A 14,789-nucleotide genomic window follows, 5' to 3' on the forward strand; every position below is an offset into this window, starting at 1 on the left:
GAAGCATAATAGATTATGCTCAAGCTTCTTATTTTAACTCTATGTGAATCTCTCTGGTTCAGATGTTTCTTATAATATCTTGTTGGATTCTGTTTTCTAATTCATTCTATTTCTGCTTCCACTTTGTGGTTGAGTTCATTCCATTTTCTTTTGTGATGATTATTAACTATTGGCTTTTCTTCATTTCATTTTCTTCTATATATTCCTCTGCCTCTCTAAAATATGCTTTGCTTTTAATCAGTCTTTTTTGGTGGCACCTCCCTTTTATTACAAATTTCCTTTTCTTTTATTCCCTTCCCCTCCTGCTTCCCTGTCAGGTAAGATGAATGTCTATTATCAATTGAGTATTTGTGTGTATATGTATTTGCATGTATGTATATACATATATATATATATCTTTTTTGAATAATTTAGATGTTATTGAGGTTCAAGAATTGCTTGTCCCCACATAATTTCCTATTCCATTAAATATGTTCTTTCTTCTATGCTTCTCTTCTGTGAATTTTTCTCCATTTTTCCTTTCCATTGTGTCTTTTCCCAGAGTATCCCTCTTTATACTCTTATCTTTTTTTATATTATCCTAATATAATTGACTCACTCCTGAGCCTTCTTTCTATGGAGAGTCCTTCTAACTGAACTGAAAGTTCATAGAAGATATATGTATTATCCTTCCATATAAAAAGGAAAACATTTTAATCTAATTGAGTTCCTGTGATTTCTCCTTCATTTTCCTTTTTATGGTTCTCTTGATTACTGTAACTCAAAATCAAATTCCTATTTTGTTTGATCTTTTCATCAGAAATGTTTAAAAGTCTTCTATTTTATTCAAAACTCATTTTCCCCTGGAAAGTTTACTCTCATTTTTCCATGAGTAGGTATTTTCATAGTTGTAATCACAGCCCTTTGTGGAAACTGCTCAATCTTGTGTGATCCTGATTGTGGTTTCTTTGTAACTGAATAGTTTCTTTCTTGCTGTTTGAAATATTTTCTCTTTGACCTAGGAATCTTGGAATTTGGTTCCAATATCCCTGGTAGTTTTCATTTTGGTGGTAGTAGCTATTCATTTTCAGTCATATCTAACTCCTCATGATCCCATTTGGGATTTTCTTGGAAAAGATACTGGAGTGATAGTGAAAATTTCAGTTTCCATGTTATCCTCTGATTTTGATATCAGATTATTTTTCTTTTACAATTCCTTAAAATATGATCATGATGTTCTGAAAATCTAATAATTTTTATATTTTCTCTCCTGAATTTATTTTCTAGGTCAATTAGTTTTCTGATTTGATGTTTCACATTTTCTTCTTTTTTCCATTTTTTACTTTATTTCATTGATTCTTGATATTTTTCTTCTTTTGCAGTCATTTCTTTCCCTAATTTTCCTCTACCATTTTTATTTGATTCTGAAAATCATTTTAAAGCTTTTCCAGGAATTTCTGTTGGATTTTTGTCCAATTCACATCTTTTTTTTCTTTAAGTATTTGATTGTGAATGTTTTGACTTCATTGTCTTCTTCCTAGTTTTTTCTTAATCTTCCCTCTCACCCTAATAACTTTCTGTATTCAAGTTCTTTTTTTTGCTGTTTTTTCATTTTTCCAACCTATATTTTGATTTTGAACCTGATCTTAATGCTGGGTTCTGTTCCTGATGTTGGAAGGGGAATAAATACCTTCTCAAGCTTCAGGTTTTTTTTTCTTTTCAGAGTCAGTTCTGGGGTTTTCCAATTCTTTCAAGATGGTGTGATCTGGAGATAGGTATGATCATTGTTTTCCTAATCTTCATTCTGGTCCTTAAACAGAAATGTCCCCTGATTCCTTAGAATTGTAGTCAGTATTTTTTTCCTCAGTGCTCCTCCTCTGTCAGACCAGAAATGATACTACTCTTGAATTCTTGATCCCTTGAGGTCATAAGTAATATGGTCCCTCAGGATTTCCCCTACCTTTTGACTGAAAGTGCTCCTCTCTACCCTTGGATTATGATCCAGAAGTGGACGTAGGCAGTACAAAGACAAATATGGTCTAATCCTTCATTCAGTGCTAGTAGAGAGATACCCTGTAATCTCTTTCTAATTAGTTTCCAGGTCCTCTTACTAACTCTGACCTTAGAGTTCCCATAGCCACTAACTACTTTTGCCACTACTCCCTAGCTCCACTACAGGTTTTCCATCCATATGGGGCAGGTTAGCTTACTACCCATGTCAAAGATTTATCTTCTGATCTTCAAGGATGTCTTGGGCTGGATGACTGTCCCATTCTGGTGTTTTACTGGTTTGCCTCTCCTGAATTCAATTTGAGATGTTATTTTAAAGTTATCTGGAGGAACATGTTGGGAGAATTTAATTGAATGCTTCTCTATTCTACCATCTTATTTCTCTACCCTAATCTCTGAAGAAGTTCCTCAAATTTCCTAGATGATAGCTTTTACTGCCTTCTTGTATTGATTTTCTTAGGGGAAGAATCTGTTGAGCAATACTTGAAGCATTTTCTTGTGACCTTATTCACCAATTGTGAGTCTCCTGGGTATTTGGATTGGGTGACCTCATAAAGGAGTTTCGGTGTTCTGAGTGGCTGCCCCTTAACCTCTGGAGTGAAGTTGATCCTCAGCTCTTCCTTCTTGTTCTGCTTTTTACTTGCTACAGTTATGCTCAAAGCCAAATCACTTTTCTGGGATTTCAAACTCTTCTAGGATTCAAATACTGAACCAATAAGGGAAATATTAACTGTTTTCATTCATTCATTCATTCATTTAATATTTATTCTCATTTTGTACAAATAATTTTTTTCTACATTAATAAAATATTCTTGTTTAAGAGTAAATGAAATACCCCCTCCTCCCCATAAATATAAACTCTCTTGAGCAATAAAGTAAAGGGGAGAGAAAAAAATTTAAATTTAAAAAATAATAGTAATAATTGTAGGTATGGCCAGGTGGCACAATGGATGGAGCACCAGCCCTGGAGCCATGAGCACCCGAGCCCACATCTGGCCCTGTACACCCAACAATCATCCAGCCGTGTGACATGCAAGCCACCAGAACCCCACTGCCCTGCAAAAACCAAAAGAAAAAGAAAGAAAGAAAGAAAAAAAAAGACCTAAAATAAAATAAAATAGTAATAATAGTAGGGGTGGCTGGATGGCAGACAGAGCATTGGCCCTTGAGCCAGGAGCACCGGGGTCCAAATCTGGCCTCAGACACCCAATGATCACCCTGCTATGCGGCCCCAGGCAAGGAATTTCATACCAATTCTATAGAATAAGCACAGAGCAATTAGTTCCCCATTCTATCCTATTGATAAAGAAACAGGCACAGTGATGTTAAATGATTTGTCTAAGGGCATATGATTAGGATTTGAATCCTGTATATGTCCACAGATATATAATTTATAGCTATCTACCTAAATCTCTGTGTATGATTATATATATGTACTTATCTAAATTTATCTCTATTAACATATCAATATAGATATTAATATTAAGATAAGTCTATCCATATAGATCTAGATCTATCTAGACAGATGTGAAATAGACAGTGCAAATGATGAATTGGGTCCAGGAATGTACAGGAAAAAGAAGGAAACCAAAAGACTATTTGAGCTCAAAGGCATGGAAATATTAATAACTATTAGGGATGTTGGCTCCTACTACATATAACCTGGGCACATAAGACTTTTCCAAAGAAGAATTATTTTTTGCTTTCCTTGTCTGCCTTTCTAATTCACCAAAGTAAATTTTTTCAATATCTGAATTAATGACTCTGGAATACTTCATTAAAAGATTAACTTTTATTTTTTTCTGATTATCAAAGGTGTCAAATAGTAAGGTGACATCACATTTTGCACCAATAATAGACTTTTCCACAAATATGTTGGTTGTTCAGTGGGTTTGAATAATCTTTAACAACTTTCCCCATTTATATCAATTATTGCATGTACACATTAGTTAATGATCAAATATCTCAATTAATAAAAAACAAATTTATAATTTAACTATTTCCTCAGTTAGGAAAGTTAATGTTTTCTTAGTTTATATAAGAGGTTATAATGTTATTGCCAGCAAGATTCTATGCCAGACACAATTCTATATGTTTGAATTACATGAACCCTGCATCCTATAATCCAAGTCTTTAATATATCATATGATTTGTGTTTGGAGTATAAAAATTTATTTAAACCAAAAAAATAATTTGCTATTGAAACCAAACAGAAGGATTTTCTAAATTGATAATTGCTCTCTGCTGGGATATTAAATAGCGTTCTCTTTCCCAGTCTATACATGAACATAAATTATTCTTGTTTGGGGAGCAAGGGTATAAAACTCCTGAAGAAATCCAGTTTTCAGGCCTGAAGGAGCTGGCTCTTTGGTTGAGGAAAATTATTTTTAAAATAAAGCATATTGAAATTGAATGCAGAAATTATTCCGTTCATTATCTGCTTGCAAAAGCTTAGCTGAAGTTCATTTTAATTTGGTTTTCCCCACACTCCCTAGATAGGATGTTTCTCATTAAGTATATTCAGTGCTGCCTGAGCTACAACTCTTCCATTCCATAAAGCCAGAGTTTGCTTTGCTTGTTTTCTTTTAACATCTTTTGTCTCCTTTTCTTCCTTCCAAGCTATTGCCTGATCATCACCTCTCAACAATCAATATAATTTTTGAAAGGGCTATGTATTTATTTGAACCACTTTGAGCACAATGGCCCCTCACCTTGCTGTTCTGCTATGACCACTTAACATTCTCTGCTTTCTTCTGTAAGACTAGAGATTACAGACCTTTTTCAGAACTGGTTGTTTTTGTTCACCTTCTTCAACAATATTCATCTCAGTGTGAAGTCCTATGTGTGTTTATAGCACATTGCAAAATGCACGATGTTCCAATCAGTGGGCCATTGTATTTCAATAGACATGTTATATTCATTTATGCTAAGGAGCACTGCTCTTATCATTGACACAGAGAGACCCTGTTCTCTGTTGACAATCATTCTGCTGGTTGAAAGCATTTTGGATTATGTTCCTTCTTTTTTAAATGCCCACATTATGTAAGTTTTTATTCTTTGGAAACATGATTCAAAAAGAAAAGGGGCAACTTTGCATTTATTTCACACTGAATATATTAATCTAATTAGAAGTAGGTATGGGACATTTATAGTATGAAAGAAAACTCAAGAACGATGACTCCAAAAGAGCAGAAGGCTCTCAAAAATAAAATTCTAATGGCTTTAGGGAAAGCATTTAAAGAGGCAGATATGGCTTTATAGAACTCCTGGTAAGTTCAAATTCAATCAGTTCATATCTAAAAGATTAGGGGTAAGTAACCAAGGCATGGATAATTAATGACATATATAGTCAGAGAAATGCAAATTAGAACAAATTTGAGGTTTTGCTTCATACTTAACAAATTGAGAGTAAGTCAAAAAAAATGAAAATAATCAATGCTGGAGAAGCTGTGGGAAGATAGGCACTCTAAAACAATGTTGGCAGAATTGTGAATTGGTCTGTCTTCTGGATTCTAATTTGGAATTATCTAAGAAAAGTGACTAAATTCTTAAACCCTCTTAGGGAACCCAAGTCCCCAAAAATTTTAGAATGGGATTTTCTCACCATTGAAAGAGATTAATTTCCTGAGCTGCATGAGTAATGGGGCAGAGCTTATAAGAGCAGTAGAGAGAAAAGAGGTTTATTGCTCTTTGAGCTTGAAAGTCTCTTCAAGTCTTTGAAACTGCTTTGAAAGTCTTCAAGTTTTTTCATGCACTTTTCGTTCTGCAGTCATCGTGGTGCTTCTTCAAGAGAATGCTTCTTTTGCTTCCAGCTTCAAGAGAGAAGGATGGAAGATGCGATTGACACTTGAAGTTGCTGAATAATAAAATGCTTGGAAATAGCCCACATGAGAAGAGCTGGAAGTCTTCATCCTTTCCCTTTCTCCAATTTGCTATAGTAAAGTCTTCAGGGAACTCCTTTTGAGATCTCAGACTGTCTTTTGGTTAAATTGGGTTACTTTGCCCTAGTGGGAGACCTTTTCCCACATTGTATTGTCTAATATATATTCTCCTATGTATACTTTCTCTGATTTCTGTTTGCCCTGGTCTTGGATGAATGGGTTTCTTTGCTATTAGTTATATGTGTTTTTGTTGTGGAATTTGTGTTTTATGGGAAGGGAACCAAGTCTTGGATATAAAACCTATAACCTTCTTTGTCCCCTACTAATGAAACAGGGATTAAAAGTTAACTTGAAACTAAAAAACACATCCCTTAGACAAACATTATTTAAGGGAGCAGATAGATATAAATCTAACCCTGTATCTCCTCTCTCTGAAGAGAGTAGAATGGGTAAACTTTTGACCCCAATCTCCTGCTTCCCTTCTTGGAAGGAATTTGACTCCTTAGGGAAGGATGGAGGGGAGTTGTCCAGAGTTGTCCAGAGTTGTCTATACCGCTCAAATGATACTTGTCTGCTAAAAGGGCAATATACCACAAGAGGTTAAAAACAAAAAGTTACAAAGCAGTGCATTTTGTAATGCAAAGTATTCATATATTAATCAAGGAAGAGCTGAACAAACCATAATTTATGAATGTAATGGGTTATTATTGTATACTAAGGAATGAGGACTATGAGGAATTCAGTTGATAAGCCAGGAAATCAACAAATATTTAATAGGTTTCTTCTATGTGTCAGATACCATACTAGGTACTGGAGAAAACAAAAATGAAACAGTCCCTGTTGTCAAAATACTTACCTTCTACTGGAAGAGACAATGCACTTATATAAGAATATACCAAATAAATAAGGAGTACCTGATGAGTGTATAGGGGAAATGGAAGTGATGGCAGGCATTAGCTTTGTGGAAATTTGGAAAGACTCTGAACTAAGCTTAAAGAGGAAAACTGTAGAGAATGCTTCTAAAAGACTGTCCCCAAGGAGACAAATTCCTTCCAGAAGGGGAAATAGGAGGTTGGGGTCAATATCAGGGAATTACATTAAGAATGATGAGGCCAGATAAAATATTGTGTGAGGAACCAAAAGGAGGCCAGCTTGGTTAGACAAATAAATATATGAAAAGGAATGATACTAAGGTAGAAAAGGTTGGAAGGTGTGAGTCAGGCAAAATGGCCCTGGATGTGAGGCAATCAGAGTTAAGTGACTTGTCCAAGATCACACAGTTATTAAGTCTCAAGTATCTGAGAATACTTTGAACTCAGATCCTCCTGAGTTCAATGGACTGGTGCTCTATCCATTGCACCACCTAATTGACCTTTCAGGTAGTGAAAGGACTTAAATGTTAAACAGGAGAGTCTGTATTTGATTCTAGAGATAATGGAGAGAAAAAAAAAGTTATGGAGCAATGGAAAGGATATAAGAGGACATATGCTGCAGAAAAACAATCTTGATAACTTAGTGGAGGGTGAATTAGAGGGGAAAAAAGACTTGTGGAAGGGAAACCAAAAATCTATAAGAATTAAGAGAAACATGGAAATATTTGTATGCAATGATCTAGAATGAAATAAGCAAACTACAAAGAAAATATTTACAATTAATATAATAAAGTAAATGAAAAGAATGCTAATCACTTAAAGTACAGGGATCTTTGAGTAATTGGAATAACTGATTTTGATCCTAGTAGACAACTGATGAAACTTACCTTTCTCTTTTTGGAAATATGGGAGGTCATCAGGGTGGAGGGAAAGATAGTGCTTTATATTTTGTTAGTTGAGGTCCCAGTTATCAGTTATTTTGTTTGTTTTGTTTGTTACAAAGGGGGACTTAGTACTGGAGATGGGGTAGAAGAGAGGAAATATATTCAGAAATGGTTTTTAAAAATAAAAAGGATCAATAATACTTATTTCATCAATAAAGTTTATCATAATGAATGAAAAATAAACAATGACAATAATTAGCAATACCACTTTTACTCTATACTTTTGAAACAATGATCTGGATAAAATGGACTTAGAAAGGATTAAAACCCCATACAACTTAAGAATAACATTTTGAATTTATGCCATAGTGCCAGATTATATAACCTCTAAATTATGTGGATTGAAAAACTCTCAAAATATAGAAGGATAGCAGGAAAATAACATGTGGGAATATGAGGAAGTATGTCACTATCATCTCCTACTGAAGTTTTCCTAAAGATGACTGAGCAAGCCTTTAGAAGATGAGTTGACATCTTGATACTTTGCATTGCTCCAAAAAAGCAATCACTGGATTCATCTATGCAACAGTTCACCAGATAATAAATATAAAAGAACAATACAGAAATAGCAATTTTTCTAGGACCTATCTATATGTATTTTGAATATAAAGTCAAAAGAATGAAAATAGTAATACTAAACTATTTGTACTGTGTTTATATTGTAAAAATATGGTTATATATGTATATGTTGTCTCTACAGTCAGAATTTGAGCTCTTTGGAAATAAGGATTGTATTTTACTTTTCTTTGACATAGCATGGAACAAAGTAAGCACTTAATAATTGAATGTTGGCTCATTGTTGACTGAGAATCTCCCTCAACTGAGGGGGAAAACCAATCAGAACTAGCATGCTATTTAAATTGTATTTGGGGCATAGAGAATAATAAAAAGATGTTGATGCATTGGTTCTGGAAAGATAGCATAAAATTAATGGATATATACAATGAAACTGGTCAAGTGCTGGTCAAGGAAATGATTTTAGGCTGGAAAGGGTAGAATTCTCATTGAGATGAGAAAATTTGAGCCAAGGATTCATGATTAAGAGAATATCTCAATACTACAAATAAGTTATTGAAGATTTCAGCCATGAATCAGTTGATTTATGGTCCTTTGCAATGGCAAAGAAAATGGTAATGACATTTTAAAATAACATGTCCAACAATATAATCTTATTAGCTTCTGATTTTGAACTGTTAAATTGAGTAGCAAGAACTTTCTTTTATGTATCTTCAATAATTTGGGTTGTAGTACCTTTAGAATCAGTTACCAGATTGAATTTCCATAGGGTTGCTTACCTGGACAATGGCTCTCACCCCGGATTGGATACATTGCTATTTTCAATGTTATGTTCAAGTTCCAGGGTCATCTCTATTAGGTCTGAAGAGACAGTGATCAAGGTGTTGAAGGGAATTTGACTTACTTAGCACCCACTACCTCCTGATTTTTCCTTCAAGATATCTTGGTGCTTTAATGGACTGGCTTGAGTTTCATGAGTTTCAGTTGGTGGGGATGCTTGGTTCCTCAGCAGGAATTTCCCCCACTCCCAACACTGATGTCTGTGAGGGCAGGGCTGGGAACAGGACGAATAAAATGGAATGGAGAGGATGCTGCCATTCTCTTGGCTCTTATGCTTATCTGCCTATTGGTAGCATTGGATCAATATTTATTGCTGATGGTTGCATATGAATGCGTTTCTTCCCCCTTCAATAATTGCTGTGGGAAATGGGGATTAAAGTAGAGCCTCTGGTATGGGGGATGCTGTCACTTCTAGGTCTCTTGTAAGTTTATAAACTGCACATAGAGAGGTTGATATAAATTTTGGATAAAATTGTGGAATGACTTACTAAATCAAAAATATGTGAGCACTCAGTATAGATAATCACCAGGAGGTATAATGGGTTCACGAAATTCATAATAAGTTAAGATAATTGAATTACCTGACACAATTACTAGGTAATGAAATAATGGAAATATATTATATGTGTATATATGAAAGGGTGAATTACTGAAATAAAAATGTCTGTAAGAGAAACATTTTATTTACCACTTTAGATTTCATAAAGACTTGTTCAGTCATTTCAGTTGTCTGACTCTTTGTGACCCCATTTAGAGTTTTCTTGGTCAAGATACTGGAGTGATTTGCCATTTTCTTCTCCAGCTCATTTTAACATTGAGAAAATGGAATCAGAGAAGGTTAGGTTGCTTAAGAACATATAGTTAGTAAATGAACTTAAGAAGATGAGTCTTTCTGACTTCAGGTCTGGCTCTCTACCCATAGTGCTAGCTTGCTGCCTATAAAGACTTATATGAAAAATGACAGCAAAAATCAAGGAATGTATAAAAGACTCGAGATACTGTTTTCCAAATTATACACAAGAACTATATAAATACAACTACAGCCTGACCTAAATGATAGGGGAAAAAATATTAATATATTTTCCCATATAAAAGATGCACCTTAATTTTGGGGCCCAATATTTGAAAAAAAAAGTTGAACTCAAGTTCTGAGTTCATAAAGTTATTGAACTCAAGTTTTATTCATCATGAAATTCAAGGACCTTCAGCTCATAGTTTTCAGGCAACTTTTGGGCAAGTCTGGTGCATAGATGCATGCTTAGTGCTTGGTCCATTCTGTTTCATGATTCTGAAACACCAATTATGTCCTTTGAAATCAGTCACTTCTTTTTCATCAGTAATTCTTCTGGCCTCCTTTGGAATCATCTTTGTGGATACAGGAGTTCCAATGGCTCTTTGCTCTTTAATATATCTCTTCAATTCCCTCTCTAATTCAGGCCATTTGACTTTCTTGCCTCTCATGATCTTCTTTTGCCAGGGCATTTTCAGTCTGGTTTCTTCTTCCCATAGCCAGTCTCCAGTTGTCTTCTCAATTGGAGGACATTCAACAGCATGATTTCCATTCACCTTTGCAAACTGGAACACTTTGAATTTGAATTCAGCACTGTACGAAAATCTTTTCTGAGCCATTTCTGGGCAGATCATGGCATAACATAACCTAATATATTGGTAACAAATGTGAAACAATGAGTGCAAAGACAAGCACAAAAAAAGTGGGAAATGCAAGTAAAAAAATCTACAACCACTGTATAAGATGCTTCCAATTTTTAGACCCGAAATTTTTTGAAAAAGGGTGCGTCTTATACATGAGGAAATATAAGCCAATGTAATGACACTACTACCTATTTTTTTTTTACTACTACCTAAATTAATTTACTTCTTCAATGATATACCTATTAAACTATTTATAGACCTAGAAAACATAATGATGAAATTCACATGAAGAAAGAAAAATAAAGACCCTCAAAAGAATTAATGAAAGAAATGGAAACAAAATAGGGTAGCAGTGTTAGATCTCAAACTAAACTGAAAAAGAAGAAAGGAAACAATTATTAAGTACCTACTATTTGCCAGCACCTGTATTGTTTTTTCACTATTTTATCCTTATAACATCTCTGGGAAGTAGATATTCTTATTATCCCCATTTTACAGATAAGGAAGTGACTTACCCAGGGTTATACAGCAAGTAAATGTGTGAGACCTGATGGGAACTCAGATCCTTCTGACTCCAGGATCAATGTCTTACTTACCTCTACATCTAGCAGTTGGCTACTATTAAACAAATTTGAAAGCTCAATCAGTAGAACAAAATTGGTTTAAAACTTACAAAGCAAATATATCAAATACCCTAATATTTGACAAACACAAAGACTCCAGTTACTGGGAGTAAGGACTCAATATTGATGTTGCTAAAAAAAAAAAGCAAAACAGAAGGTATCAATAAAACCTTATTTTGTAACAGAAATGAAAAAGACCTGAAATATTTCAGGCAGTATCACCTGGGACTTTCTAACATCCTTTTACTTCCTCAGCCTCTCAGAATCTATTTCTGATCCAAGGTTGCTAATATGGTTCAGGAAAAATTATACTGGATATTCCTTTATGGATGAAACTTCTCACACTTAAATGTAATTCTGTGATTTGCAATATGAACAACACATCAGGAAAAAAGGAATTTAGTATGTCTCAGACATGTTCTGTAGGCCTTTTTGAAAATATATATTTTTCAGTTGGGAAAAATCATATATAAATGCATGTATTATATATGTATATGTATGACCACACATTAAAGAAGAGTGATAGTATAAATATCAAGGATTCAAATGGAGAATCTGTCTGCTTCACCCAGAAAAGAAAGCATTCTTGGGGGGGATAATCAAAGACCCTGCATTATAAGAACCAAATTCATTTCAAAACAAATAAGAAAGAAATTTGTATTATGGGGTAAAAGAAAAAAAAGATGTGGGTTTTAGTAGACTTAAAACTTAATATGAGACAACAATGCACTGTGTCAATTAATGTGATTTGTGGTTATACTCAGAAGCATAGAGTATAAGGTTAGGGAAGTAATATCCCTGCTCTCAACTTTGTCTAAGTCAGTCTGTATCTAAGATTATTGCATCCAGGTCTAGTTGCTGTGTTTTGCAGTGCAGAGAATGATACTACACCCTGACATCAAATGCTATAAGGAATGATTGGTTGAAGGAACAAGGAATATTTGTTCTGAAGAAGAGGAGATAGCAATGCACAAGTTATAATTAAGTAGTAATAATAATAAGTTACAAAATTATGAGAAGTTAAAAATTCATCTGTTATTTAATAATAGTAAGAAAGTAAGCATTTTCATAACTTTTAAGGCTTTCAAAGTGCTTTAAATATATATTATCTCAGTTAATCCTCATAACCCTGTGAGCTAGAATTGCCAAGTTTTTAGAAAATGTAATAAAAAGGAACAAGAAAACACAAATAGCAAATTATAAATGGTAAAAAGATATTGCAAGAAACACAAAAGAAATTAAGAATATTATTAGGAAATGAATAAATAATATTAGAGACAGCTATATGAATATATTATCCAAAGCAACAACAATAGGAATGCAAATTCAAACAACTCTAAGATTTCACCTCAGACACATTAAGTTGTCAAATATGATGAAAATGAAAATATCCAGTATCCAAAAGGTTATAGGATGACTGACAAATTGATAGCCTGTTGGTGGAGCTGTAAATTAACCCAACCCAATTCTGGAAGATAATTTATAGGTATTCAAGAAAAGCCAGTCAAGTGAATCCTCGACTGGGCATGTACCCCAGGAAAATCAATTGTAGAGTGAATAGTGACATATATTACAATACATACAAATCAGACATCTGATAGAGAAATGTGGTTTTATTGGGTCAAGGAACGTGCAAAATTTTATAGCCTTTTAGGCATAGTTCTGAACTACTCTCCAGAAAGGTTGGACCCCAGTTTACAACTGCCCCAACATTGCAATAGTGTTCTTATTTTTCCATATCTCTTCCTGCATTTGTCATTTTCCTTTTCTGTCATATGAGCCAATCTGATAGGTGCAAAGTGGTACCTTAGAGTTGTTTTAATTACATTTCTCTCTTCAATAATGATTTAGATAATTTTTATATCACTTTTTCTTCCATCATGCTGGATTCTTCATAACCCCATTTGGGGATTTCTTGGCAAATATATTAACATAGTTTGCCTTTTTTCTCTAGATCATTTTGCAGATGAGGAAACTGAAGCAAACAGGTTAAAGTAACTTGTCCAGGGTCACACAGAAAATTCTAAGGCTAGATTTCAACTCACAAAGATGAGTCTTCCTCGGAACTCCGTATTGCATCACATAGCTGCTGAATATACATAGTTCTTATTTCTTATGAGCTATTCATATCTTTTGATAATTTATCATCTGGGGAATGGCAGATATTAAGTGCTATATAAAATGTTAGCCATTGTTGTTGTATACTGAAGGAACAATATGAAGAATGTTTTCCTTCATCTATAAATGGAATGTTATATTATTTTTATTCTTGTTTTGATTTCTGTTTAGTAAATGTCTCTTATTGAGTTATTGGAGGTCAGTTGGTTGATATGTTAAATGGAAATCTCACACACCTAGATAAATTCTGGTGCAGTAGAAAGAGTAGAAATGTGAGAAACTATATGATATAGAGGGTAAAGTATAAGCCTTAGAGTTAGGAAGATCTCGGACATCCTGCCTCAGATATTTACAAGTCATGTGATCCTGGGCAAGGCATGTAATTGCTGATTGTCTCAGTTTACTCATCCATAAAATATTATTAATAATAATAGCTCTCAGGGTTTTTGTGAGGATCAATGGAGAGAGTATTTATAGAGTGTTTTGCAAACCTTAAAATACTCTATTAATGTTGTTGCTTTTATTATTATTCTGCCACTGACATTTTTAGCTCCCTATGCCTCAGTTTCCTATAGCTACAAAATAAGAATAAGGAAAACTTTTATTTCTCATGTCATAGATTTGTTGTGAGGATCAAATGAAATACTAGATGAAGAGTGAAAACAATGAAAAACCACTATATATAAATGTCACATTGATAGTATTATTATCTTACTCATCTTTCCTAGAGGATTTCAGTTGTAATAGGTCCTAGGACAAGTTAGTCTCCTGCTATTACTCTTTATACATTTAATACCCTGAGGATTATTGCACCAGTAGAAAAAATGATAGTTTTCTATAACTGAATTAAAGTATTGGGATGTAGGCTCATGTTCCATAAGGCTGCTGAAAACATTGTTAGGACACCTGCAGTAGTATTCAGAAAGCTGAAGATGACAATATTTTACTCTCTTCATATGGTTTTCATTTCTTCCACTCTGTCTCCCTCTTTTGAAAACTTCATCTCTTGTTGTTTAGAGAACTACGAATATCCAGCATGAGAACATCTATAAAAAGCACTCAAAGTGTTAGGAAATCATATAAGACGGTTTTCTATGTGGTAATGCTCCCATTCCATTACTGTTATTTATTTAATTCTCAAGAATATTTTTGGATCAGTACTTATAATATGGTTATTTGTCACTTAACAATTTTTTAAGGGCAGGAAGTTTTTGGAGTAGAAAACTCTCAGCACAAAAACCATGCTTTTCTAGATATTGAATTAGTATTAACTTTTTTGCAATTCACAGTGTTATGTTGTACAGTTTCCTATTTACTTTCATAATCTCAATTAATCTTTAAATTGGTACTCCC

This window comes from Macrotis lagotis, chromosome X (assembly GCF_037893015.1).
Source record: "Macrotis lagotis isolate mMagLag1 chromosome X, bilby.v1.9.chrom.fasta, whole genome shotgun sequence".
In the NCBI taxonomy this organism is placed as follows: domain Eukaryota; kingdom Metazoa; phylum Chordata; class Mammalia; order Peramelemorphia; family Peramelidae; genus Macrotis; species Macrotis lagotis.